The sequence below is a fragment of the Gorilla gorilla genome, chromosome 8 (assembly GCF_029281585.2).
Source record: "Gorilla gorilla gorilla isolate KB3781 chromosome 8, NHGRI_mGorGor1-v2.1_pri, whole genome shotgun sequence".
Classification (NCBI taxonomy): domain Eukaryota; kingdom Metazoa; phylum Chordata; class Mammalia; order Primates; family Hominidae; genus Gorilla; species Gorilla gorilla.
Window position 1 is genome coordinate 36,579,368 of NC_073232.2, and position 24,692 is coordinate 36,604,059.

Consider the following 24,692-nt stretch of genomic DNA (forward strand, 5'->3'; position numbering starts at 1 on the left):
GGCTGTGAAAGGAGGCTGGGGCCAGATGGCGGTGACTTCGAATGCCAGGCTGAGTCGGCTGGGCACGCAGCAGGCACTTCCAGGAAGACTGGCTGACCAAGGCCGGGGACCGAGGGAGCTTCCCGAGGGCGTCCAGGTGAGTGGTGGGGCCTCTGCACCTCACAGGCCACTGAGACCCTCTGGGCCTACACCTTCCAGCTTCCTCTCCCTTCAGGAGAGGACAATTTACTTATTCATGAGCATACAAACGCTCCCACCAGGCAGCCAGCTCCTGTACACCTCACTTCTAATTATAGCAGGAATTTCATTAATGCTGGAGGGAGATGCCAGGTTTCCAACCACCCCTTGTTAGTGGGCACAGGCCGCCTCTCGTTCTCCTGCTCCAGCTGGTGGCCAGCAACCCACATGCCCAGGACGGTACAGGGCAGCTGCAGGGTGGGCTAGCAGCCTGCACTCCTGAGCCAGGAGGTGGCCGGCACGGCAGGGCCATGGGAGGGGATGGCACCTGCCCCCACCACCTGGCCACACACGGAGTGCAGCCTCCAGCAGCTGGGAATGTGGGGCTGTCTCAGACCCGCCAAAGAGCAGGGTGGGAGGGAGTGGCATGTTGGCTGGAGCCAGATTTAGGCAAAGGCAGAAGGTAGGGAGGCCTCTGTTGTGCAGAGCCCTGAGGATGACAATAAGCAGTGACACAGTGGCACGGTGCAGCTGTGCTGCTGGGAGGCCTGGTAAGGAGTGGCCCTGAGAAGGAGAGCAGAGGTGAGGAGGTGCAGGGACCCTGGGATACGCTGCAGGGACAGGGAGGCGTGTGGCGGCGGAGGCAGCCTCTGGGATGTAAGAAGACAGGAAAACTGGGCAGGAGAGAGCTGCAGGGAGAGATGAGGACAGACAGCCACAGGGAGATGGGACAGAGACATGCAGAGATGGACCCACTGCCCCACCCTGCAGGGAGAGCCCAGACACACACACACACACACACACACACACACACACACACACACACACACACAGCTGAGCTGCAGGGAGAGCCCAGACACACACACACACACACACACACGCACACACACACACACACACACACACACACAGCTGAGCTGGGGCTTGGAGGCCAAGGCCGGAAGAAGTAAAGAAATGACTAGTGCCAAGTTAGGCTTGGCTGCTCACAGAGGACCCCCCTAGCAGACCAGGCCCGCCTAGGGGGAGCTGGTTGGGCCCACCCAGAGACTTCAGGCCAGAGGCTCAGGGTGTAAGTCTGTGGCAGGAGGCATGGCCGCCAAATCCATGCCCTCCGTGACCACGGGGAGCTGTCAAGACCTCCAGCTGTGGGAGGGCAGGTCTGAACTCTCGGGCCTGAAGGCTTGGCCCCCACACTGCCCCTCAGTCAGCTCCACTGTGGTCAGGGCCCCCCAGGCCAGTCTGAATGTGGAGCCAGTGTGCACCTGGAGGTCCTGACACACACGGGAGGGAGGGGTCTCCCCTTTCCTTGAATACTCATGAATATTCACACAGCCTCACGTCCTGCTGAACAATCACACCCATACACAGGCACACACTACTACGCACACACTTACACACAAGCACACAGCCACACACCCTCCTCCCTCCCTCCCTCTGGAAGCTCTGAGTCTCCCAGAGCCACTACTCAGGCTAGGGTGCACTGTCATCCTGGGTCTCTGGGCAAGGAACCCTGGTCCCACATTAGGGCCAGAATGAGAGAAGCTGCTAAGAGGAAACCGGCTTTGTCAGGCCCAGCTCTGGCTCCCAAACTGAGCTCACCCGGGCAGGGGAGGAAGTCTTGGAGAACACACTCCCCATCTGCGGCCCTCTCCTGAAGGATCGTGGCCCAAATCCCAGAAAGGTAAAGGGAGCTGCTGAGGTTACACCAGACAGACCAGCATATCAGACCTAGGTCTGAGGCCCCCACCTCCCAGACAAGGGCTTTCTGTACCTCCCCACCCCCCTATCCAACCCACAACCTGTTAGACACCCCCTGATGTAAGGAGTGTGGCTCTTTCCCTCAACCCTGCTCAGTGCCCCTATGTCCATGCAATGGGGCCAGTCAGCGGGGAGCAGGCACTGATGCCTCAGCGCCTGTATCCTCGTCCAGTCCTTCCCTGGGACCTTTGGGAAGGGGCTCCGGAGGGAACAGGCTTCCTCCCCATCAGTGCAGCCTCCCCAGTAACCATCCTGGAGAGCCTCATGCTCTCTCCCAGACTCAGGGATGCTCCAAGCCCCAAAATCCACTGTCCAAGTGGCCCATACAGCCGCAACCCCAGCTTGCACACAGTTTAGTGATGAGGAACTCACCACCTCTGCAGGAGGCAGCTTTTTAACATAAAATCTCCAGATAGCTCAGACTCTTGGAAAGTTGAATTGGAAGATGCTGAAGAGACAGCATGGTTGCCACTAAGGGGCCTGAGGTCTCCTGGCCGGAGTTCACCAAGCAAGACTGTCCTTTCATCATTAGCTTGGAAAGTGACAGAACTGGCCCATCACCCTGACTGTCACTCCGAATTATAACAGAGCTACAGTCACAATATCCTATAGCCAGTACCACCTCCTTCACTCGAGACAGCTACCTAGGACCCATGAGAATCACTCACTCACTCACTCACTCAATTAACAGAATATCAATGGGGCCACTGCTGTGTGCCAGGGACTAAGACGTGGTAGTGAACAATGGTTCATTCAATGTTCTTTTCAGTTTAACAGCTGCCCTTCACCCATTTTACAGGTGGCAAAGCTGAGTCCAGGGAAAGGCAGCAACTTCTCAAAGCCATACAGGGAGCCAATGGTCAAGAGCGGAGCCCCACGCTGCCGCTGTTGGTGCTGACAGTGGGCCAGCCCTGGGAAGAAGGAGAGAAGGCCGCATGTTCGCCGTCCCCACCCCCAGCCGTTTCTAGGACACCAAGGTATTGATTACCACCCTCGCCTTGGAGTGGTTTTCTTTTCTTTTTCCACCAAGGCTTTCTCTTCCCCATTTTTTTTTTCTTTCTCAAAGAATCAACTCGAAGCTGCTCCTATGATTAATTACCAGCTGCCTAATGCTCCGCCACTGGCAATTTCTGGAAAAGGAATGAATTACCTTGAAAAACATCCAAAAAGAGAACCCACCGTGAAGGAGAATTTCAAAGGTTACCAGACAATTAGCAGAGGGTTCCCCTAGCCTTATTGAGTTGCAGGCAGGCCCCATCGGGAGAGGCAGGCCACCAGCCTGAGGGCCACCCTCTGGCTCCAGAGAGCAGCGGACTTGGCGGGCTGGGCAAAGGCTGCAGGGCAGAAATGGAGTGGCTTTCCCCAGGCAGCTCCCATGCTTGTCCTGGGCCCCCGCCCCTGGCCTCTAAGGCCTTATGCACTGGTTAATCCTGATGGACCTCGGTTCAAATCCCCATTCCAGCACTGACGGCTCTGTGGGTTTCCTAACCACGCTGAGCCTCTGGAGAATGAATTAGACAAACCTCCCCGTGGGATTCTTGTGGGGGAAAAAGGTATTAAAGGAGCATAGTGCCTGACACACACACAGCAGATGCTCACGAGACTGTGACATTTAAAAATATTCATGGCTTCTAAGCATCCTCACAGCAGCTCTGTCAGCAATGTCAGTATAATCAGCCTCATTTTCAGATGAGAAAGCTGGCTCTCACACAAGGGAAGGGACTGGCCCAAGGTCATGCAGCCAATCAGCAGACAGCTGGGATTTCCTGCAGCAGGAACGGAGATGGAGCCTGGCTCTCCAATGTCGGAGCTTGACCGAGGCTCGCCTGGCCCTGCCCCTAGGCCCCTGGAAGCGCTAAGCTCCAAGAGGGATGCTGAGGGCAGCAGGGGATGTTAGGAGACAGCTCCACACCAGGGCGAAGACTCCCCCCTCCCGGGCTGCCCCAGCACCACGACGCCTTGGGACAAAGGGCTCTGGGCCAAGTAAGGATTTTTGTGAAGTCTCTCATCTCTAGGTTGAGAGTTGCCAAGTTAACAGGGATTACACAGGTCACCCTCAGGCACAGGGCCAAGTGAGATCAACCCTGAAATGCCACCCCATGATGAGAAATGCTGGGGCACGGGACAGAGCTGGGCTCGACCTCAGGACCTGCTGGCCCCGACCTCAGGACCTGCTGGCCCCGACCTCAGGACCTGCTGGCCCCAGCTGCTCTCAGTTGCTCCTCAAGGTGCCCTGCCCCCCTTATCAGGCGGGGGGTCCAGTTCGTGTCCATCCTGGCACTGGTGGGTCCTCAGGGGAAGCAGGGTGGTGGAAACTGAGGCGTGTGAGGAGAAAGGTGGGTCCTAGCACCCTTGAGGAAAAGGGCTGACATGTCCCTAGTCCTTGCTGTGTGCCAGGTGTGTAGTCTCCTCACCGCGAGAGTGGAGCAGGCGCCGCCATCTCATTCCCATTTGATAGATGGGTAAACAGAGGCACAGAGTAACCATGCATGCCAGTCAGGATTTGAATCCAGGTGGTCTGACCCCAGAGCCCAGTGTATCCACCTCGGCATGTTTGTGAGAGTGGGCAAAAGGGGTGGGTAGCCCTGCACCCATTTCAGCCGACATGCTCCTGCTCACCCAGGCCTCCTTTGGTGGGGCTGCCCATACTCCACAGGGTTTAGAGTGGTGCAGACAGGGCTGCTGTGCCAAGACCAGGTAGCCAGACCTGCCCCTCTCCCCGGGCAGACCTCCAGCCCCCACCCCTAGCAGCCGCTCTAGAGAAAGGCCAGGCCAAGAGGTCCCTGGGTGCCAGGTAGAGGGACGGCCCATTTGGGGCATGATGAGGTCCCAGCAAAGGTGGCTTGTGCCCACTCCTGCCCCTCAGGGCTGAGGCCCGAGTCAAAGGTCCAGCGTGCTACGGCTAGCACCTGCCCTCATGAGGACTCGCCTGCGTCCGACCCAGCCACCTCCCGCCAGCCCCGTGGCACACCTACCTCAGTGATCTGCAAACCACCAGTGTCCCACACGCCGGTCAGCAGCTTGCGGCCCCTCCACCTCACTCCAGCTCCATCCTGCTGCAATGAAAGTGGGAGGTCAGCGGGTCTACCCACAGCAGAGGCCCGGGCACTGACCATGAGGCCACTGCCCACTGCCACCGTATCATCCCCATCTGACAGAGGAGGACTCTGAAGGGACATGATGGGGTGCCCTGGCATAAACAGGCCCCTGACTCCCCACACCTGCCAGTTACTGGTTATGTGATTACGGATATGCTCTCAGACTCTCTGGGGTTCAGTTTCCTCACGTGTCAAAGTGGGGTCAAAGTATGTCTCAAGGTCACCGGGAGAATCCAAGGAGATGCGATGACAAAGGCACTTCGCATTCACTCATTCATTCAACAAACATTCAGCAAGCATGCTGATGTGATAGTGATCCCTACCCTTGCGGAGACTCAGACGAGAGCAAAGAATCAAATGATACAAAAGTAAAAGCAGTGCTTGCCAGAAACAAACAATGAGTCCAGGAGCCACACAGCAGAGACTCAAGGTCCCAGGTGGCCTCTCTGGAGAAGTGAAGTTGAGCAACAAGCCAGGGAGAGGCAGACCAAGATGCGGCAAACAGCATTCCAGGCAGAGGGAACAGCATATGCGAAGACTCCAAGATAGAGAAAAGTCCCCGGCCCAGTGGAGGACTTGGGGTCTGTGGTGTAGCAGATGCACTGAGCAAGGGAGGGTGCTGTGAGTGGAGACCAGGGGCCAGGGACAGTAAGAAAGAGGGTGGGCAGGAGCCACAGCAGCATCCGGGCAGCTGAGGGATGTGACCCTAGTTCTAGTTTAGGAAGCCCCCATGGCTGTGAAGGGAGAAGGGCTTGGAGGAATAGGAGGAGGCAGAAGAGCAGTGGGGACGCTGCTCCAGGGTCCAGGCCAGAGACAGTGGTGCTCGGGGCAGAGATGGCAGCAGGCAGAAGTGCAGGGCCTGCGGGTGCACTGGGAGTGTGGGCATACAACCATCCTTGTTGGGTGGGGCTCGGCTGGCCCACCTCCTCAACGGCCCACCAACACGCCCCCCACTGCCCACAGAACCCTGAGGGCAGGAGGGAGGATGACACACAGAGGCCTGGCTGGTGGGCTTCTCTGGGGTCTCAGCTGGAGGCTGGGATGTGCAGAACCCTGAATTCAAGCTATGGCTGTGAAGGTGCCCCGATGCATGGCCGTGAACAGTCACTGTGCCTCTCTGCACCGGAGTGCCCACCTCTAAAAACCAGGAAACCTGACTGCAGGGCTGAGCTCCTCTCAGAACAAAGATCGTGGCTCACAGCAGGAGAGGTGGTGCCCACATCACATGAAGCATAGGCCTCCATACACGCCAAGGGGCTCGGTAAGGGCCTCAGCCTGGGCTCCACCTCACTGTGCACAGGCAGGGGCTCCCAGGGAGAAACGGTGCCCAGGGCCTCGATAAGAGGCAAAGAGGCCTGGTGATTGAGAGGCAGGCTCAGTAATCACAAGGATCTGCTTCAAATCTTGGCTTCGCCCTCGTACCAAGTGTGTGACTTGGACACGTTTCTTAAGCCTCCCTCTGCCTCAGTTTTCTCAACTGTTGTAGGGGATATAGAAATAAAGAGAAGGCCTCCCTCAAAGAGCTGTGCAGACTGTGTAACGCACTGCATGCAAGGGCCAGACACCAGTGGCTCTCCACACACGTCAGCTGATGCATGGATGAACCCGTGGGGGCTGGTGCTGGGCTTCATGAGTGCTGGAACCCTACACCCCAAGATCCTAGGACCAGGCCCAGTGTCCCCACCCCAGCCACGGGGAGAGGAAGTGGCTCTACATCCTAACCTTCTGGCTCTGGCAGCCCCCAAATTCTGCTTACCTTGGAAATACAAACAGTTTTGGGGTTCACTGACCCCAATACTTCCCTTTCACTGAGGAGGAAACTGAGGCCCCGAGACAGGCAGCGTTTGCCCTCATCTGGGGTCACGCAGTGAGTCAGTGACTGGGGCAGAACTGGAGTCGGCCTCCTGCCTCCCCACCGCCCACAGCTAGGCCTTTCCCAAAGGCAAGCTGGCCAGCAGAGCCGCTGACAGAGAGAAAATAATTATCTTGGCAGCTGAGACGGAAGCCAGAGCCGAAAAGCCCTCGCTCCCCAGTGAGCACTGGCCAGGCCCGGAGAAACGGCGTCGGACCATCAGTGTCTCAGGGGTGCTCAGCTTATGGTGCACGCATGTACCTCACTGCCCCAGTCACCCCAGCCCCTTGGTGTTGGGCTTGTGCAAAGGGGCAAACTGAGATCAGAGAGGGGAAGGGACCCAGCTAGGGTCACACAGCCATAAGTTGGGGTGCTAGAATTTGAACTTAGGCCCTGGTTGGGGGACAGTGAGCCTGCATTGGACCACCCTGCTAGGAAAGAGAGAAGGAGTAGGAGGGCACTCTGTATTGAGTCCATATTGTGGATTGTGCCCTGGATATTTCCTTTAGCACTCAGTGAAACGCTGTGAGGTAGACACTGACATCCCTGATTTCCACACGAGGCCAAGAAGTTCTATAACCTCCTGAGGTCGCACAGCTAATAAGCAGCTCACAGGAACACAGCCGGGATGTGAGTAAGCAGCCCATCCCCACTCAGTCTGCCCGCTATGCGGCAACCAGCCGGAGAGCCTGAACCCTGCCCAGCCCTGGGAGCTGCTCAGCAGCCCTGCTCAGGGCCAGACGGCGCCGGGCACCCCTCATGCTGCGAAAGGGGGGCTCAGGAACCAGGAGCCTGTGCCATGCTGTGCACACCCACCCCAGCTCTGCTGGTGCCTTAGCCGAGGCCCACAGCCTGTGTGGGCTTGGCCTCTTGGGGAGTTCAGGGAGAAGAGAGGGCAGGAGACGAGGTGTAGCCCCGTTTGCTCCCAGCCTGGTCAGACCGCAAGGATAAACCACGAGGGGCTGGAGGGGAGCGCTCTTTTGTGGAAAGGCCTTGGTGCCATGGAGTGAGTGCAGCCTGAGCCTCAAGGCCAGTGGAAGCCCACCCAATCTCCCCATGAGGCAGGGACCCCAATGCTCAGATAGCTCTCCCAGGCACCCTCAGCACAGCACTCTCACTTCTGGGGTGTGTGAGACCCTGACCACACGGCAGCTTCTCACTGCAAGGCCAGAAAGGGCAGCGTGCCGACAGCAGCCTGAAACACCCCTCACTCTCACGGTGCATCTGAAGCTCCCGGGAGAGGGGAGGCCAGGACTCACTCCTGCTTTGCAGAACATGACACTGAGAAGGATGGGGCTGCCAGAGGTGTCCAGCTGGAAAGTGACAAGGCTGAGTCTCAGACAAGGCAGATGTCACTTGGGGGTAGGGACTGTCCTGGGACTAAGAGGGTTTCCCCCCATCATATCTACCTTCCCAGCCCCACCTCCAGGGATCCCTGGGAGGACCTGGGTGTGGGCTGGGGTGGAGGCACTCGGTCATGTTGACCCGGGGCTGAGTCTGACCCAGAGAGATGCAGGATCAGTCAATCCAGAATGCCTGGAGGGCAGTGGTGCCCGCAATTTAGGACCAGGGGTGGCTCCAGGGCTGCGGCTAAGTAGCCAGTTGCTCTCTACAGCTGCTAAGGCTTGGGAGTCCACACTTGGGGCTGAAGCCCTGACCCTGGCCTCAAGGGTTAGGGCAAGAGTGGGTAGAATTGGGTTTGAACACTTGCTGGGTGACCTTGAGCAAGTCACTAGCCTTCCCTAAGCCCCCAGCTCCTCTCTAAGCAGGGGCCGACCGCCCTCCATTGGCTCTCACCAGAGAAGGCTCCAGGTTGCACTGGGGGAGGGGGCAGATGGCCCTGGGTGCTGTGCTGGGCAGGGGTTACACCAGGGCACCCTCAACCTGGAGTTCAGGGCTTCCATCACCAGGCCTCAGCTCCTCATGCTTGCTGCTGACCACACACGTGCCTTGGCCCTGATAGCTGTGAGGCCTTAACAAGATACGGGGTGTGCAGATGCAGATACCAAGGAGTTAAAAGCTCAGCCCATGGTGCCCATCCAAATCAGGGTAATTGCTCAAGGTTATAAGTGGCCAAGTGGGGATCAGAACGGTGGTCACAAGGGTGTCCACCCACATCTGGTCCAACCCGCCGCTCCCCTGGCCAAGCTGGCGGAACCAGCTCCCGCTACACTGATCCTCAGGCGCCTGAGCTGTTATACCCTCATTTTACAGATGCGCCAAACAGCTGCTGGTCAGGCAACAAGCAGACTCTTGGGGTGACAGGGGATTCCCCAACTTGGAGAACCCCACCGCCACACACATCCCCTTACATGACCCCAGGGACAGGCCCCTGTCCTCCCCTGGCGGGCCAGTGCTGGCTCCAGGAGCAAGGCAAATATTTACCCCATGGTTATCCAAATGCGGCTGGCTGCCCCGCCTCCTGCATTCCTGAAATACCTGTTCCCTGACCTCACCAAGCTGGCGGTGGGGATCCAGACACAGGGAAGAGCCAGACCCAGGCTGGGCCAGGGTGCAGGCCAAGGCCCACGGGCCAGAAGGATGAAGCAGCCCTAAATCACCCCTCCAGCCATGCACCCACCAGGGGAGGCTCCAGGGTGCTCTGGACATTGAGCTGGACATTGGCCAGAGCAAGGACCTCCCCATGGACAACAAGGGGAGAGAGTCACACTGCCCCAGGGTTCTGTGGCACCAATGCCACCTCAGAGCTCCTGTCATTAGGCCTCAGCTGTTCACACTTGCTGCCAACTGACCACACACACACACACACACCCCTTATGCCTGCAGAGAGAACCATTCAACCTGCTCAAACGTAGTAGATTCTCCCACCTGCCAGGCTCCTTCCTCAATAACCCTGGTAGCTCTCATTGCCCCACTCCACCACTCCATCCTCAGCACAATCCTGTCACCAGGGAGCTGTAAGGTCCCACTTTACAGAGGAAGAAATTGCTCAGCAGAGAGCAAAGGCCACACATCACACAGTGGCAGAACAGGAGCCGCAGTCCCCTACATGGCGCCTTGTGCAGCGCTACGTCTCGTCACTGTCCTTTGGAACCCTATCCATCCTTCAATGCTCAAAGAGCCACCTCCTCCACGCTGCCTTCTCTGAGAGCCACCTCCAAGGTACCCTCCCTGAACTTCCAGACATGCTGGTGTTTCTTTTCGCTTGCATAATTAAAATTAGGTGCCTGTTTATCTCTTCAGCCTCGAGGCCCATAAGGGCAGGGACCTGGTAGTCCTCATTCCAGGCACAGCAGAGCTGAACCCAGGGACTTGGTGCTCTGGGAGAACTGCATATCCTCTCAATCTTTTCACCGAAGAGCAGTAACTACAGTTGGCCTCAAGGAACAGAAATGAATGAGGACCTAGGAAGCTGGTAGTTTGGGGTCTGCGGGAAGTCCTGGGCGGGGCTGCCCGAGAGTCCCGAGGTACGCTTGGTTCAATCATCCTGTCGATCTTTACCTCCTGTGAGGAGGCTCCAGGATGCCCTCCAGCAGACAGTAGGCACTGTCTTCCCAAACCCAGCCCTGGAAGCCCAGCCTACCTGCTGGGCCTGCTTTCCGCTCCTTGCCACATGCCCCTCGGCTCCCTCACCTTTCTCTCTCCCATGGGGAAGGCTCGAAAGTGGCCAGGGAAGGGCGGACAGGCAGCTCTGGGCTGACCTGCTGGGAAGGCAGGAACACCAGGTGAGAAAAGTGCAGGCCTGGCAAGCTGAGATCGTGGGAAGTCGTGGCTGGTACCTGCTGCTGGGCCCTCAGGACACCTCCATGTGTGGGAAGTTCCTGTGGCCAGAGGACATGCCATGCAAACCTAGGGTCCCCAACCTGGCACCGTGGGGACCCAAAGAGTGAGAACTGGGGAAGAGCAGTGGGGGGGTCTCTGAACTACCCTCCCCACCCACCTAACATCCCTGCAACTTGGTTCCCTCAATTTAAAAATGGGGCTATAAAGTGACTTCTAGAAGTTGTTCATTTCATTCATTCATTTCTTTATTTAAAAACAACTGATGACAATGCCTGCTATCTGGCAGAGAGGGAAAAGAAGGAGAAGAGGTAAAGAGTAGGGGTGGGAGGGGTGGGGACAGGGCCAAAGGTCAGCACTTGCCCAGCCTTTGTGCTTAGGGTGCTCACACACTATGTGACACCAGTGGGGAAGACACAGGAGACGGGTAATCCTCAGATAACTAGGGGCATGTGCACAGAGTGCTGGCGGGCCAGCCCAGCTCGGCCTGGAAGCAAAATGGGGGGCAGAGCCACCGTCCCTTGGGCAGTCTTTCAGGCAGGAGGTACCTCTCCCTGGGCAAAGGCCCAGAGGCTTTTGGGGAGAAGAGCTTTGGGCTGAAGAGAGAGCTGCAGAGGGCATCAGTGAGCAGGGCGCAGCTGCATTCGTGGGGCAGAGGCACATGCACACATCCCTGGGGGCCTCTCCAAGGCCTTGCTCCCTGTCCAGTCCTGATCTACTGTGCTCTCAGGGCCAAGCTGGAGGGACACTTCCTCTTGGAGGAAGAGCTCATGCAGCATCGCCCAGGCCCCAGGAATGACTTCTGCCCGTCCTGCCTCAGCCGTGCCCTGGCTGGTGGTGCACATGCGTGGCTTGTCTGGCCTCCGGCCCCTGCCAACCTAGTCCCTTGGTGCTGGACTTGAACAAAAAGACAAACTGAGACCAGAGAGAGGGAAGGGCCCAGCCAAGATCACACCATGATAAAAACGGGAACTAGGATTCAAACTAGGATTCAGAAACAAATGACTCAGGCCCAGTCAGGGACTGGCTTCCCTTTCCTTTGAGTTTGCATCAGACCCAGAACTGGGAAAGGGAGGGGGAAAGCTGTCCCGACTGCCCCAGCCAACACCTCCAAGCAATCAAAGAGGCCTTGAGCTCTGACAGGTGGCCCGCTCAAACCTGAGGAAGAGGGATGGGGCTCCCTTCTCCCCAAGCCACCAAATGAACAATTTCTGCTTTAATCAAGGGATGAGGGCACAGCATAGAATGGTGGCCTCTCTGGGTTCCAATGCATCTAGGTTCCGATGCATCAGAGAGGCCTCAGCTCTGACACTTACTTAGCTGCGTGATACTGGGCTAGGAACTTGGGTCAGTTTCCTCATCTGTAAAATGGGGGATACTAAGAGTCACTACTCTCACAGAGTCGTTGAAGGACATAACAAGATTAGGCCCATATGCACGTGCACAGGAAATGCTCCGTAAACAGGGGCCATAAGTCATTATTATCACTGGCTCAGGGTTGCTGCCCAGTGTAGACTTGGGGTCCTGCCTGGGATGGGGGCACTGAACCCCGTATCACAGAGATAGAGAAAGACCCATGGCTCTGGGAAGATGAGTCCAAGACCAACTCAGGAGAGACTTCATAGCTCCCACAGCTGGGCTTCGTAGAACCACCTGCTCCCAGGACAGGGTCCTCACCTGCTCTTCCACAGAAGCAGCCTAAGGTGTCAAGCATCCTCCAGGTGCAAAATCCGTGCCAGGTACTCCCTTCCACACCCACCACTCATCAGGCCTCATAGGGTGGGCACAGCCATCCCTTTTCCAGGGACCGAGGTCTTGCTTAAAGGGGCGCCTAGCTGGGGGTGGCCAGACCAGGTCCCCCGGCACCCACCTGGGCCCTTGCCACTCGCAATGCCAGGGTTCTAAGTGGAATTTCCTGCTGGTGGCCTCTCTTAGAAGTTTTGCCTCTTGCCTCTGCCCACTCTGCTTGGTGCCAACCACCTGGCCCTATGCTTCTGAGGGCTGCCCTAGAGGGCACCCCATCCCACCTCTGGGAGGCCCCCAATCCTAAATGCCCTGCGGCATTAAATGGGCCTGGCAGAGGCTCTCAGGAGAGTCCTTGGAGGTCCTTGGGAAGCTCTGAGTGCAAGCCTGCCACCCTACAGAGAAGGGGACACAAACCCAAAGGGGGTTTGTGGACCAGAATGGAACCCAGGTCCATTCTGGTGTTGGAGGTCCAACTGAGGACCCAGGGGGTCCAATACTGGCCCACAAGAAAGTCACTTATCCCTCCAGTCTGTTTCCTCATCTGGGGCTAACAGCAGCTCAAGGATTAGATGAACTGACATCATACCCATGATTGGCACAGGAAGGTCGCAGGGCTGAAGGGCACGGGCACTGTCGGTGGCACACACAAACCACTGAGCACTGAGTGTTCTTGATGACCCCCTTCCTGGGCCAGGTGCCAGCCCCCTGGCGGTCACGCTTCCCAAACAGGCATCCCTTTGGGATTCTGGCCACACGTGGGCCAGGCCAGTCTGAAGTGATGGCCGAGACCCAGAGTTAAAAATGCCGGACAAAGGAAAGTCCTGTTCTTGCTAACGGGTGGTGGCGGGTCTGGGCATGGGCTCTAACCTCACCCAGGCCTGGATGAAATCCTGGCCGGCTCACAAGCCACATGGCCTTAGCCAAGTCCCTGCACCTTTCTCTGCCTCAGTTTCTTCAATGGGTCATGAGGAGGGAGAAGGTTTAGTGGGTGACAAGTGCATGGTTCAACCTCTGGCTTTCAGAGCCCAGGCAATAGGAGCGCTTGCTATTTACAGGAACATCAGCTCTCTCCCGCAAGGACAGCCAGTGGTGGTCTTCAGGGGACCTGCTGGAAGGCCAGGGAAGAAAGGGGATGACAGGTTTGCCGATCACGTTTTAGTCTCACCAGGGCAGATTCCCAGGGAAGCTCGACTTTCCCCACTGCGATTTTGTTTATACAGAAGTGAGGTTCAAATCCAGCCCTTGACCTAGGCAAGTGCCTCCCATCCCTTGATGTCTCTGTCTCTCTATCTGCCAAGCAGGAGGAACGATGCCTGCCAATGCCCTGGGCTGCTAGGAGGACCACGGGATGGAGGACACAGTCCAGCCCAGTGATGGACTACAAGGAGGGTCCTTATTCTGTTCTGTCTACCGCCAGCCCTGTTTGAGCCAGCATCTGCCCAGAGCATGGCCCAGGGCCCACCCCAGAAGGCATTCAGGGCCTCCCCAGGGGCTTCCCAGCTGAGGCTGTCAGGGAAGTCCTAGGATGCCCCTTCTTCTCCCTTGAATCTGGGGTCTCATTCATTCTTTCAGAAAGAGGGGTTCCCTCTGTCCAGCGACACGGTGAGATTCTCAGGGGAGTCACCCTTCACCTGCCCATCAACAGACAGAACCCATCCTCTGGGGCCCTGGAAAGGCCTAAAAGGCTGGACCCCCATGGTGGGTTTCCTCTTCCTGTTGCCACAGCACCCAGTACCAGGCTGGCAGGTCCAGGAACCCCTGAATATTTTCTGGAAGAATGAACGGGCAGTGAAGGCAGCAGTGGTGCGTAACTGGCTTAGATCAAAGAACATGGTGGCTGACGCTGGTACACATTCTATAAGGTGGGTGGTGTTAGCCCCATCTCACAGATGAGGAAACAGAGGCTCAGAGGCATGAATTTACTTGCCCAGTATTAGAAAGTGGTAGAGCTGTACTCAGAACAGCCTCTGGGCTCCAGAACCCATGCACCAGCCCACAGTGCTGCCTGGGGATCCGGGCAGGGCGGAGAAAGCAGCCCGTCTGAGGCCATCCAGACTAGAGCTTTCAAGCCTGGCCGCAGGCCCCGCCCCGGAGATCTGATTTAACTTGTTTGGGGTGGGTTATCTTTTTTCTTTCTTTTCTTTTTTTGAGACAGAGTCTCACTTTGTAACCCAGGCTGGAGTGCAGTGGTGTAATCTCTGATCACTGTAGCTTCGACCTCCTGGGCTCAAGCAATCCTCCCACCTCAACCCTCCAAGTAGCTGGGACTGCAAGTGCCCACCACCACACCCAGCTAATTTTTTATATTTTTTGTAGAGACAGGGTTTTGCCATGTTGCCCAGGCTGGTCTCAAACTCCTGAGCTCAAGTGCTCCTCTTGCCTCAGCCTCCCAAAGTGCTGGGATTACAGGTGTGAGCCACTGTACTGGGCTGGGCTATCTTTCAAAGCTGCCTCGGATCTCATCTGGGGCCATGGCTGAAATCCCTTGGCCAGCCTAATATCCACTCTTCAATGGGGGAAACTGGCTCAGAGAAGAGGAAGGGGACCTGCCCAAGGTCACCTCTGGTGTTGGGGGAGCCTGGGCCCTAGAGCCCGGTCCCCTGATTACTCCATCCTACGTTTTGAACTCTTATAAACAGAGCAGAGCACCATCACCTGGTGGAGCAGCCCAGGGGGCCCAGATGGCGGCGGGCGAGATGAGGCAGACAGGCGGGAGGAGCCAGCACAGCACGCAGCCAGATGACACACAGGCCCAGCAATTCCTGACTCATGGCCACCCAGCCCGTGACTCCACCCACCGCCAATGCCCCCACCCTGGCTCACATCCCGCAGCCCACTGCAGCCTCCAGAGTCCACTCCCATTCAGAGCTAGAAAGCCATGGAGGGAGGGAGAAGCAGTGGGGCCCACCCAGGCCTGAGTGGCAAACCCAGACAACCCCACGCCGGTGGGACTCAGGGGCACCAGAGGAAGAAAGAGGGGTGGTGGTGCCAGCCTCAGTGCTGGCTCTGAGCAGCGCCTCTCCAGCCTTGCGGACAGGCACCCAGCTACAGGAGGAAAACTGAGGCCTCCCAAGCCCAGCTGGTGCTGACACCCACTTGGGCCAACTTTCTTTGCCCCGTGACCCCTCTTGAATCAGGGCTCCAACACCGGATGAGTGTGCCAGGCTTCTCTGCTGCCGGTTCCTCTCCCCATGAACTCACTACTCCTCTAAGAACTTTCAGTGGCTCCCCACTGCCTACGAAATCTAGTCCTAATCCTGACCTGTAATGTTTCCCTCGCAGGGAAAAGGCTGATTCAAAGGGAAGGGCCGCAGGGGACCCAGCACTGTGTCCCCAAATCTTAAGGACTTCTCACAGCACCCTAAGACACTGGCTCTGAAAGGTCCACTTGCCAGATGCAGACACTGAGGCTCAGAGCAGCAATGTGTCCAAGGCCACCAGAGTCTGAGCTGTGGCCACCCCATGGCAGGGGCTTGGCTGCTCAGGTGCCTGGTCTTCCCTGCTGCTGACAAGCTTTCAGCTCGCCCAGGAGCTCAAGGTGGCCCCCGGATCTGTCTTAACCCATCCAATGTCACAACGACTCTGGTCTTTCCCCGTGGTGCCCTGACCCCTCTGCTTGGCCCCCTTTAAGACACAGTTGATCCCCTAAGCTGATACCCCTGCTGATACTGAGGTGGGCTTGGGCTTACTTGGGGAGGTGGGTCATGGGTCAGAGAGCACCCACCAGGAGGGAGGAAGAGGACGGGGTTGGGAGGGTGGTGGGAGAGCCTGCCCCTCAGCACAGCCCCATCCCTGCTTCTGGCCCAGCTCCCTGAGCAGAGCTGAGAGACCAAGGCATGCTCCGTCGCCCGGCTTCTGGGAGATGAGAGAAGGGGCTCCCTTCCAGGCAGACAGGGGTGGATGGGGAGGTTTTGTGTTATTACCCCCCAAGCCTGGCTGCCTTCACAGGGCACACATTCAACCCACCCCAAACCCTTTTCCCATGGGATGCTCATTGCTGGGCAGAGCGTCTGCCTCTCCCTGTTTTTCTACAGATGAGACCCAGAGTGGCTGAGTGACTTGCCCAGGTGCACAAGCAGGTTGGTGGAGGATCCCAGACCAAGAGCCCCAGCCTCCTGGCTCCCAGGCCTAGTCCCACTGTGAGGTTTCTCCTGCTAGGTCCCCAAGGGTTACTGACTGTGTCTGAGAGGAGATAAGTCATTAGCATGTGTGGGGGGTGCGGGATGGGCATGGGCCCAGAGCTGCCACCACGGGGAGGCCCAGGGAGGGGGTCAGCGCAGGCCAGAGGCAGGGCGGCCCGAGGTCAGGCTTCCTTTCTCAAGAGGGCACGATTCCTGGCAGCAGCTCTCATGGGAAATAGGAGAAGTGCCAGCCGTAGAGAATACGGGGTGGGGCAAAGGTGGTGTCTGGGCAGGGCTTCCTGTTGGGTGGGCGGGTGGCCACTCGCCGAGGCCTAGTGACCTGCACGGCTGCGGCCCGGGGCCAGGCCAGGGTTGGGTTTCGCCTCATCCCTGGCTCAGGCCCAGGCCACCCTGAGCCCCATCCTCCAGGCCCGCCCTGGCTTCCTGTCCCACTGGCCCCACCCAGCCCAGGGGAGAGGGAGGGCCGAGGAAGCCTCCTCAGAAGCACCAGTGCTTTCTGGGGGCTGGAGTGGGCAGGCCACGCTGGCCTGCTTAGTGGCCTTTGGCCTCTTACCTCTAGGCCTCCCACCGTTCATTTTCCAGTGTGAGGCCTCGACAAAAGTGCTGCTGGGTTTTCTTCCCAGGAGGGCACACTTCAGACACAGCTGAGCGGGGGCCCCCGATTGAATCCCTGCCTTTCCAAGTCAGCAGACAGCAGTGTCCCCTGGGAGAAGTCATGCCCAAGAGACCAGGATGAGAGGAAGAGTGAACCAAGGCCAAGTTCAGCCTTCGAATGCAGAACTTCCTGGAGGTCGAGCTCTTGCAGAAGGCGTGCCACCCCACGGGGCCACGCAGCCCCACATGAGGACAACGTGATGTCAACCACAGGCACAGCGCCTAGAGAAAGACCCCTTCACCCCACCCTGACTTGGCATGCCTGAACGCTTGAAGTGTCTGGAGGAGTCTGGGTGGGAGGGGAGCTTGGCCCAGGGGCTGCAAGGCTACCCATGGCCTCCAGGTGAATCCAGCCCATTCCCTGTGGCCTCAGGAACTGGAGGCTCACCTGTCCACAGGCTGGGGGTATGGTGGGAGTGCAGAGGTTGGCAGCCCGACCCAGTGAGGGCAGAGATCTGAACAGAGGCCCTCAGCCCTCTCCAGTCCCCTCTCCTGCCCATTCATGCTCTCCCAGGGCAGAGGGACTCAGAAAGCAAATAGGCCAGAGAGCAAGGAGGACTCTTCCAGCTGGCCAACGGCCCACCAGGGACAAAAGCCTCTTGGCTTAGTGCTGGGGATGAACACAGATGGGAGGGGGTGTGGGCCTGCCTGGGGCCCAGCCTTGCTCGAGATTACCCCAGGGACAGGGACAGAGACAGGGACAGAGCAGGGATCCAGGTCTCCTGCCTGTACCAAAGGCAGCCCAAGGGCCTCCTCATGAAGGCAAACTCACAGCAGTCCTTCCTGGCTCTGGGAGCTCCTGAGTGGTGAGAAGGTGGGTCAGCCCAGCTTAGGCAAGAACTGACTTTAGCCACACCCTGGCTGCCAGCACAGGCCACTGATGACTTGTCCAGATTACCCCAATCAAACAGGCCCTGGTGGGGCCATATACAGACCCAGCTTGATGCTCTGCCTGCAGGGAGGAAAGCCCGGGAGGGACTCAATCGGAAACTGCCAAGGGCCTAAAGTCTGTGGCCCTAAGACAAGCAGGGTGGAAGACAGAAGTCAGCGTCAGCCTGGTGGGAGGCCAGGACCCCATGTCCCAGGAGGAGCTACAAGATGGCAGTAGTAAGCCTCATGACCCCAGAGATACGCAAGCTGAGGCTGGGGACATACAGGCCTAGGCAGCATTCTGGGATGCTGACCCAGCAGCTTTATAAAAACCCCGGCCCAGAATCCACATTCAGTTGTAGGTGGCATGATGGCGGATCTGTGTCACCCTCAGCCCTGGCCACCCAGCTCCACCCCTTTTCTGGACAGGTGTTTCCTAGAACAGCCTGAGCACACGAGCCTGTGGGACTCTTCCAGATTGAATACCCTAGATCTCATCACAACAGAGACAAGGTCTGATGATGCTCTGTGTGGCCTTGATGCTGGCTCTCTACACCCCCTTGTCTCAGGCACCTGGTGGGCTCTGCCGTTGGCCTATCCTGGGGAAGTATGCCTAAGCTTCCTCAGAACCCAGGGGAGCCTGTGGGGTCAGCCATGCCCTGCCCCCTAGCCAAGAGCTAGCTCTCTCCTAGGCCTTACCTGGGCCTGGCCCTGGGCCCACCCTGGAATGTTGCTGGATTCCAGTTCGGCTGTGATCATGCAGGGTGAGGGATGTATCTTTTGTGGAGCGTGGGCCCCATACAGACTTGGCTGCCAGGAAATGTTTGTCAAAGGAAGGAAAGAGGGAAGAAGCAGGGAGGAGGGGGACAAACAGACACATGAACGCAGGTGGGCTCTCAGAAGCATGGCCCCAAAAAGCCACCACAGCCCTCCTCCTCCAGGCCCCCAGGGATGGTGTCATCTATGCGAGACACAGTATGCAGACTGACAAACCTCGATGAAGGCCTGGGGAGGCCCCACTCTGCAGCTGCCACTTCCCCTGGTGCTCTGCTCCCCATGTGGGCTAGGAGAAGGCCCCCAGGTGTCCGAGCCCAGGGCCTCTGTGTTCTGCCCACATGCACACATTTGCTCTGGAAGCCCAGGGTCTGGCTCACACCTCCCTAGAGGAAGGGGACACTCTCCCTGGCTAGAAACACCTGCTTGGTCCATGAGAGGCTCGGCGGTGCCTCTCACTGCTCTTCCTGAGCCCTGCAACAATGTAGGGGTTGCATCCTCCTGGAATGGCAGTGGGGTGAGAAATGGCCAGCTCATGACAAGATCACAGGGGTTTTGCAATGAAAGGTGATGCTGCCCATCCAATGGAAAGAAAATATGTCACAGAGGCGAGGGTTTGACGAAGTTTCCAGAAGGTCTGTGTTCTGACAACCCCTATCCCTGCCTAGCCCAGGTCCTGGCACACAGTAGGTGCTAATAATTCAGTGGCCTGATGGATGCACACGGGAGGCCTGGCTTCCACACTCCTGCCACGGAGGCCAGGGCTCTAAAGCACACTCCACGGGCCATACACACGGTGGTTGTGCCCATGTGTGCCCCTTTCTCTGGTGAGGACTCTGTCTTTCTCGGCTCCCCCTGGTCAGAAGGTGCCCACCCTCTCCATTTAGGGCTGAGAGGGTTCTCTGTTATCAAGCTCTGTGCCTTTTCTTGACAGATGGGTTGGGGCAGGGAGGTCAGTCGTCCAGGGAGGGCAGAGGATCAGAGCAAGGCTATTCCCCAGCCCAGGCCTCCCCATACCAGATTCTGAGGCCCAAGAGCTCTAGGACCCAGCTCAGGGCTCCCTGATGCCCATGGCGATCCTTGCTGCCGCCACCCACACCAATGTGGACCTTCTCCCTGGCTCTGTGTCACGGCCTCCTGGCTGCAGCTGGCCTGAACTGCTTACTTGGACAAATAGCGAGAGAAACCAGCCACGTGATGGCTAAGGTTTCCTTGACCAGGGACAGGGATACACACACACACACATATACTACACACATGCACAGCCACTTGTGGGTCAGGTAGTCATGTGGCCCAGGCTTCTGTGTCTCTGAAGGACAAGTGACCGGCTGCCCTTCTTCACCCAGAAGAATGCCCTCCCCAAGCACTTGTTTTCTGCTTCCTGGATGTGCCAGGGGCTTGCTGGGTGGGAAGCCCAGCAGAGTCGGGGAGGAAGCGGGAGCAGAGGGAGGGGGCAGAGCACCCGCCCAGCCCCAGCCCTGCCTGTGTCTGGTGTTTTCCTTCCGCCCTCCCCACCCAGAGGGCAGATGTCTGCTGGGAAACTGTGGCCGCCCAGCCGTTCCCTGACTACAGGGACAATCCCCAAACCCAGGGAGAATCCCAAAGCCCAACGTTGGGGCCACACAGGAGGGGAGCTAAGGCTCAGAGAGAAGTCCCTGTGATAAATGGCAGAGCTGCCAACATGCTGCACCTGGACCAGTGGTTTTGTAGCTGGAGTCCATGGTATATTATAGCCTTTGGGGAGTCTAGGGGGTGAGGGAGGGTAGAAGAAGGGGGTGTCTAGTCCAACTCAGCAGGAGCGGCTCTGCCTTTGGTCTGTTGCTTGGGAAAGGTCTGTGGGCCAGAGTCTTGAGCACTTTTCCAGCATTGGGGATCTGTGTCTCCGCTACTACCCCAGGGTGGCAGGCTTGTCCTCACAGCCTGAGATGGGCCCACTAAGACAGAAGGAGGCCACATCTCTTGACAGGCAGAGCTGAGACCCTGCTCTAGGGGAGGAAGGCTGAGGGGTGGAGAGTGGGGAGCGGGAAATGCCAGCTCTATGGGGGTCTGCAGCCAGCTCCCACCCTTCCCTGGCCTTAGGCCTGACCCCCAGGACTCCAGAAAGTTACTGCAGATGCATCTCAGGAAGGCCGCAAAAAATGAAAGGCATGGCCAAGAGTTCCCAAATAAAAGCTAATTCCTGGGCTGGGTGTGGCGGCTCACATCTATAATCCCAGCACATTGAGAGGCTGGGATGGGAGGACTGCTTGAGCCCAGGAGTTTGAGACCAGCCTGGGCAACATAGTGAGACCTTGTCTCTAATAAAAATTTTAAAAATTAGCCAGGCATGGTGGAATGCATCTATAGTCCCAGGTATTCAGAAGGCTGAGGTGGGAGGGTCAGTTGAGCCTGGGAGGTCAAGGCTGCAGTGAGCCACTGCACTCCACCCTGGGTGACAAAGCAAGACCTTGTCTCTTAAGAAAGTAAAAAGGCTAATTCTGGCCAAGCCCCTCCCTCCGCTAAAGCCCTTCACATAGGTTATCTCACCGATTTCTCACAATAACTCCATGACTCTGTGTTCTTCACCAATCCCCCACCCCACTGTCTCAAGGCTGCAGAATGCAGCCTCGGGAAGGGCTTTACTGTGGAGGCAGGTAAAATTATCACCCCATTTTATGGACGCAGCACAGAAATCAATGTGAACTAACCGGAAGGTCACACAGTTAACAAGGGGTGGGGTGGGATTTGAACCCGGAGACCCCAACCCTAGACTCTGTGTTCTTCACCAATCCCCGACCCCAACATCTCAGGGCTGCACAGGGCTCCTCTGGTGGCCCCAGCCCCCAGCCCAGCACACCTCGCAGGCTCTGTCGCGCGGGCACTCCGGAATGCAGCTTCGGGAAAGGCTCTACTGCGGAGGAGGAGGGAGAGAAGACCTCAGGAGAGGAAGAGCACTGGGATGGAAATGTGAGCAGAGGAGGCAGGAGAGAGTCTTGTCAGTGGAGAAAGACACAGAAAGGGAGGAAGAGTGAGAGGCAAGGCATAAGCGGAATAGAGAGAAGGAAGGAAGACACAGAAAGAAGATAAAGAGAAGGAAGACACAGACAGAGGGGGAGGGGGAAAGAGGGCAGGAAGGAGGGAGGAGGGGAGACAGAGAAGAAGAAAACAGAAGGGGAAGAAGGTGCAGCTGGGCAAGAGGAAGAAAGAAGGAAGGTGGAGGGCAGGAGATAGATGGAGGGATGGCAAGGAGGTGGGAAATGAGCCACCAAGAAGCCAAAGGGGATGAAGAAGCCAGGAGCCACGGAGACAGACACACAGCAGAGAGGAGGTCAGGGCCTTGGAAAACTGAGAGGCAGACGGAAAGCAAGCCCGCCCACCGAACATTGAATACCTAACAGGAGATGACAAATCAAATGGGAATTACTGCGGTAAAAACATAATTAGAAACTTGATTGAAGTTAAACAGAATTTACATAACACTGCAAATTAACTTTACACGGAAACTATTCACTGGGAAGGCAATGAAAAGGCATTTCATTAGTAATCTATATTTAAACAATAGGCACAATGGAGCCTTCTGATGAGGAACTTGGTGCCTTCCACCGGAGCCGGTGCCAAAGACTGCAGGAAGACCAAGCCCAGTGGATGCTCCAGGCAGAAGTGGGCAGGGACCAGGGGGATCCCTGTGCCTCCTTGTGGGGTGGGGTGGGGACGCAAACAGGCCAGGTGAGCTTCTGGTGCCAGTGCTGTCCTTGACTTGCTGCGTGGCCCTAGGCAAGTGTCTTACCTTCTCTGGGCCTCGGTTTCCTCACCTGCAAAATGGGGCCAGTGAAGAGGCAGTCTATAAGCCTGGATAGTCTAAGACAGTCTGGGAGATAGTAGAGGATTATAAGAGCATGGGTTCTGGAGTCAGACAGATGCAGTTCCTGCCCCTTGTGAGCTATGGCATCATGCAAGAATTTTCCTCTCTAACCCTGTTTTACCCATCAGTTCAATGGAGGTAAGTCCAGTCCAGTCCCGCCTGACGTCACCAAAGCAGTACAAGGATTTAGGGAGAGAATGGATAGGGACAGGCTTAAAGAAAAGTGAGTCTAAAGGCACGGGATTACTCGTCCCCTCCGCCGGGCACACTAATGAGATTACCCAAAGCCTCCTGCCACCGCCCTGCCATGGAGCCATGCATCATCTGAGCAGCTGCTGCTGCTGCCCTAGTCCCCGATGCAGAGTTGGAGGGGCATCTCCCCCTGACTTTCCCGAGGGAGAGGAGGTCCACAAGTCCCTGCCTGGCTCCATTCAATTCTCAGCCTGGAAAAGTCTCCTGAGCCTCCTCTCACGTCCTGGCCATGTCACACCGCACTCACTCTGCAGACGGGCTGGACTATGCTCCCGAGTCTCCTTCGCCTGGACACACTCTTCTCTCCACCCCCACCCCCCAGCCCCTATCACACCTTGCACACCTGCCCGGCCTCTGGCCTTGTTCAGGGCAGCTATACTGTGTGCAGTCGTTCCTGACCAAGCCAAGACCGTTCTCTCTGCTGGGCACCTGCAGTGCTCACTGTTATGCTGGAAGGTGTGGGTTCTTTACCTGTCCCCCCACCACTCCATCTGGACTGCCACTTCTCAGCGCAGAAACCCTCCACTGTCATCTCTGCACACCCTGACTCGAGCCCTGCATTTGGCACAACACAGGTGCTTAGGAAACACTGGTTGACCTCAGAGTGGTCAAGGGAGGCTTTCTGGAGAAGGTGGGACTAGAGCTGCACGCTGAAGGGGAAGAGCATCTGACAAGACCCCCAACTCTGCTGTGGAGAGAGGGGTGAGTGGGCCGGGGGTCAAACCTCAGCCAGAGCAGAGGGATAGCTCAGAAGCTCCTGGGTCTGTTTCCAGAGTCTCGGGGTGCCCTCTCCTGTGAACTGCAGTACAGGGCAGCTGCAGTGCCCCAAGACATACTACTGGTGGGTGGCAAAGCTGGAATTCTAAGTCAGGCTCAGGCTCCTGAGCACCAAAAAGGTACATTCAGGAGGCAAGGGAGAGATGGAGCGGTGGGGAGCTCCTGGAAGGTCAGGAGCACACTTGTTCCTCGGGATCCTACCCAGCCCAGGGCCTGGCCTGGAGGGGGCACTGCTGATGTTTGCAGTAGAGGCTGAGAAAGAGAGAGACAGAGATGGAGAAAGAATGAAGTGACACAACACTGACACGCACGTATGATTGCCCACCAAAGGCAGAGAGCTCCCCTAACTGGGAGCAGGTGTTCTGACACTCACTCGCGGCCTGGGAAGGTTCACATCTTTTAGGATAAAGGATCCACACCATGCTCAGGTGCTCAATAGGGAGCTGCTCGGTGCCTCTTCCCCATGGGCAGCATGTGACCTGCCACCTGGAGCCCTGCGTTTTTGGACAAGGGGGAGGAGCCCCGGAAAGCAGGAGGGAGGTCCATAGTGCTAGCTGAAGAAAGTGCGAAAGTGGACAGACATCAGGGCAAGATGCTCGGCCAGGGTCAGGGAGTGCCGGCCAGGGTGACGGGGAGGGCCCAGGCATGCGCTTGCCCACAGCCCCTAGCCCCTGTGTGGCCAAGTGTGGGCAGGAAGGCGGTGTGTTCTCTCCTCTCTCTCCATCAGCCCTCTCCAAATATGGCTGGTTTATTGAGGCCTCTGAGCCTTTGTGTAGGCTGTTCCCACTGCAGCATACAGAGTCCTTTCCATGCACTGCCCAGCAGAGTCTTGCTTGTCCACTCAGAGCCTGCTTTCTGTTCCCCTCCCTGGCTGCACCTTCTCCAGCTCCTCTGCAGACCCCTTACCCACTCTCACTCCCCTAAACGGCTGGGTGCCCCGTGACTCACACTCAGGCTCCTGACCCTCTCAAGTGCCGCACACTCTCGAGTGATCTCATCTGCCTCACGAC

At 57.5% G+C, this 24,692-nt stretch overlaps 1 protein-coding gene across 9 annotated transcripts in view; it reads right to left on the minus strand.

Annotated features, from left to right (window-relative positions):
- ZMIZ1 (zinc finger MIZ-type containing 1) overlaps window positions 1-24,692 on the minus strand; it is a 247,456-nt gene that overhangs the window by 149,402 nt on the left and 73,362 nt on the right. For 6 of the 9 annotated variants that reach the window (XM_004049640.5, XM_019034966.4, XM_019034967.4 and 3 more), the window contains one exon: window positions 4,911-4,991. The exons of 1 other annotated variant lie outside the window; for it this stretch is intronic. The gene's annotated coding sequence lies outside the window, so the exon portion shown is untranslated. The remainder of the gene's footprint in view (window positions 1-4,910; window positions 4,992-24,692) is intronic. 2 more of the 9 variants (XM_019034968.4, XM_063709968.1) reach the window with 1 other exon arrangement.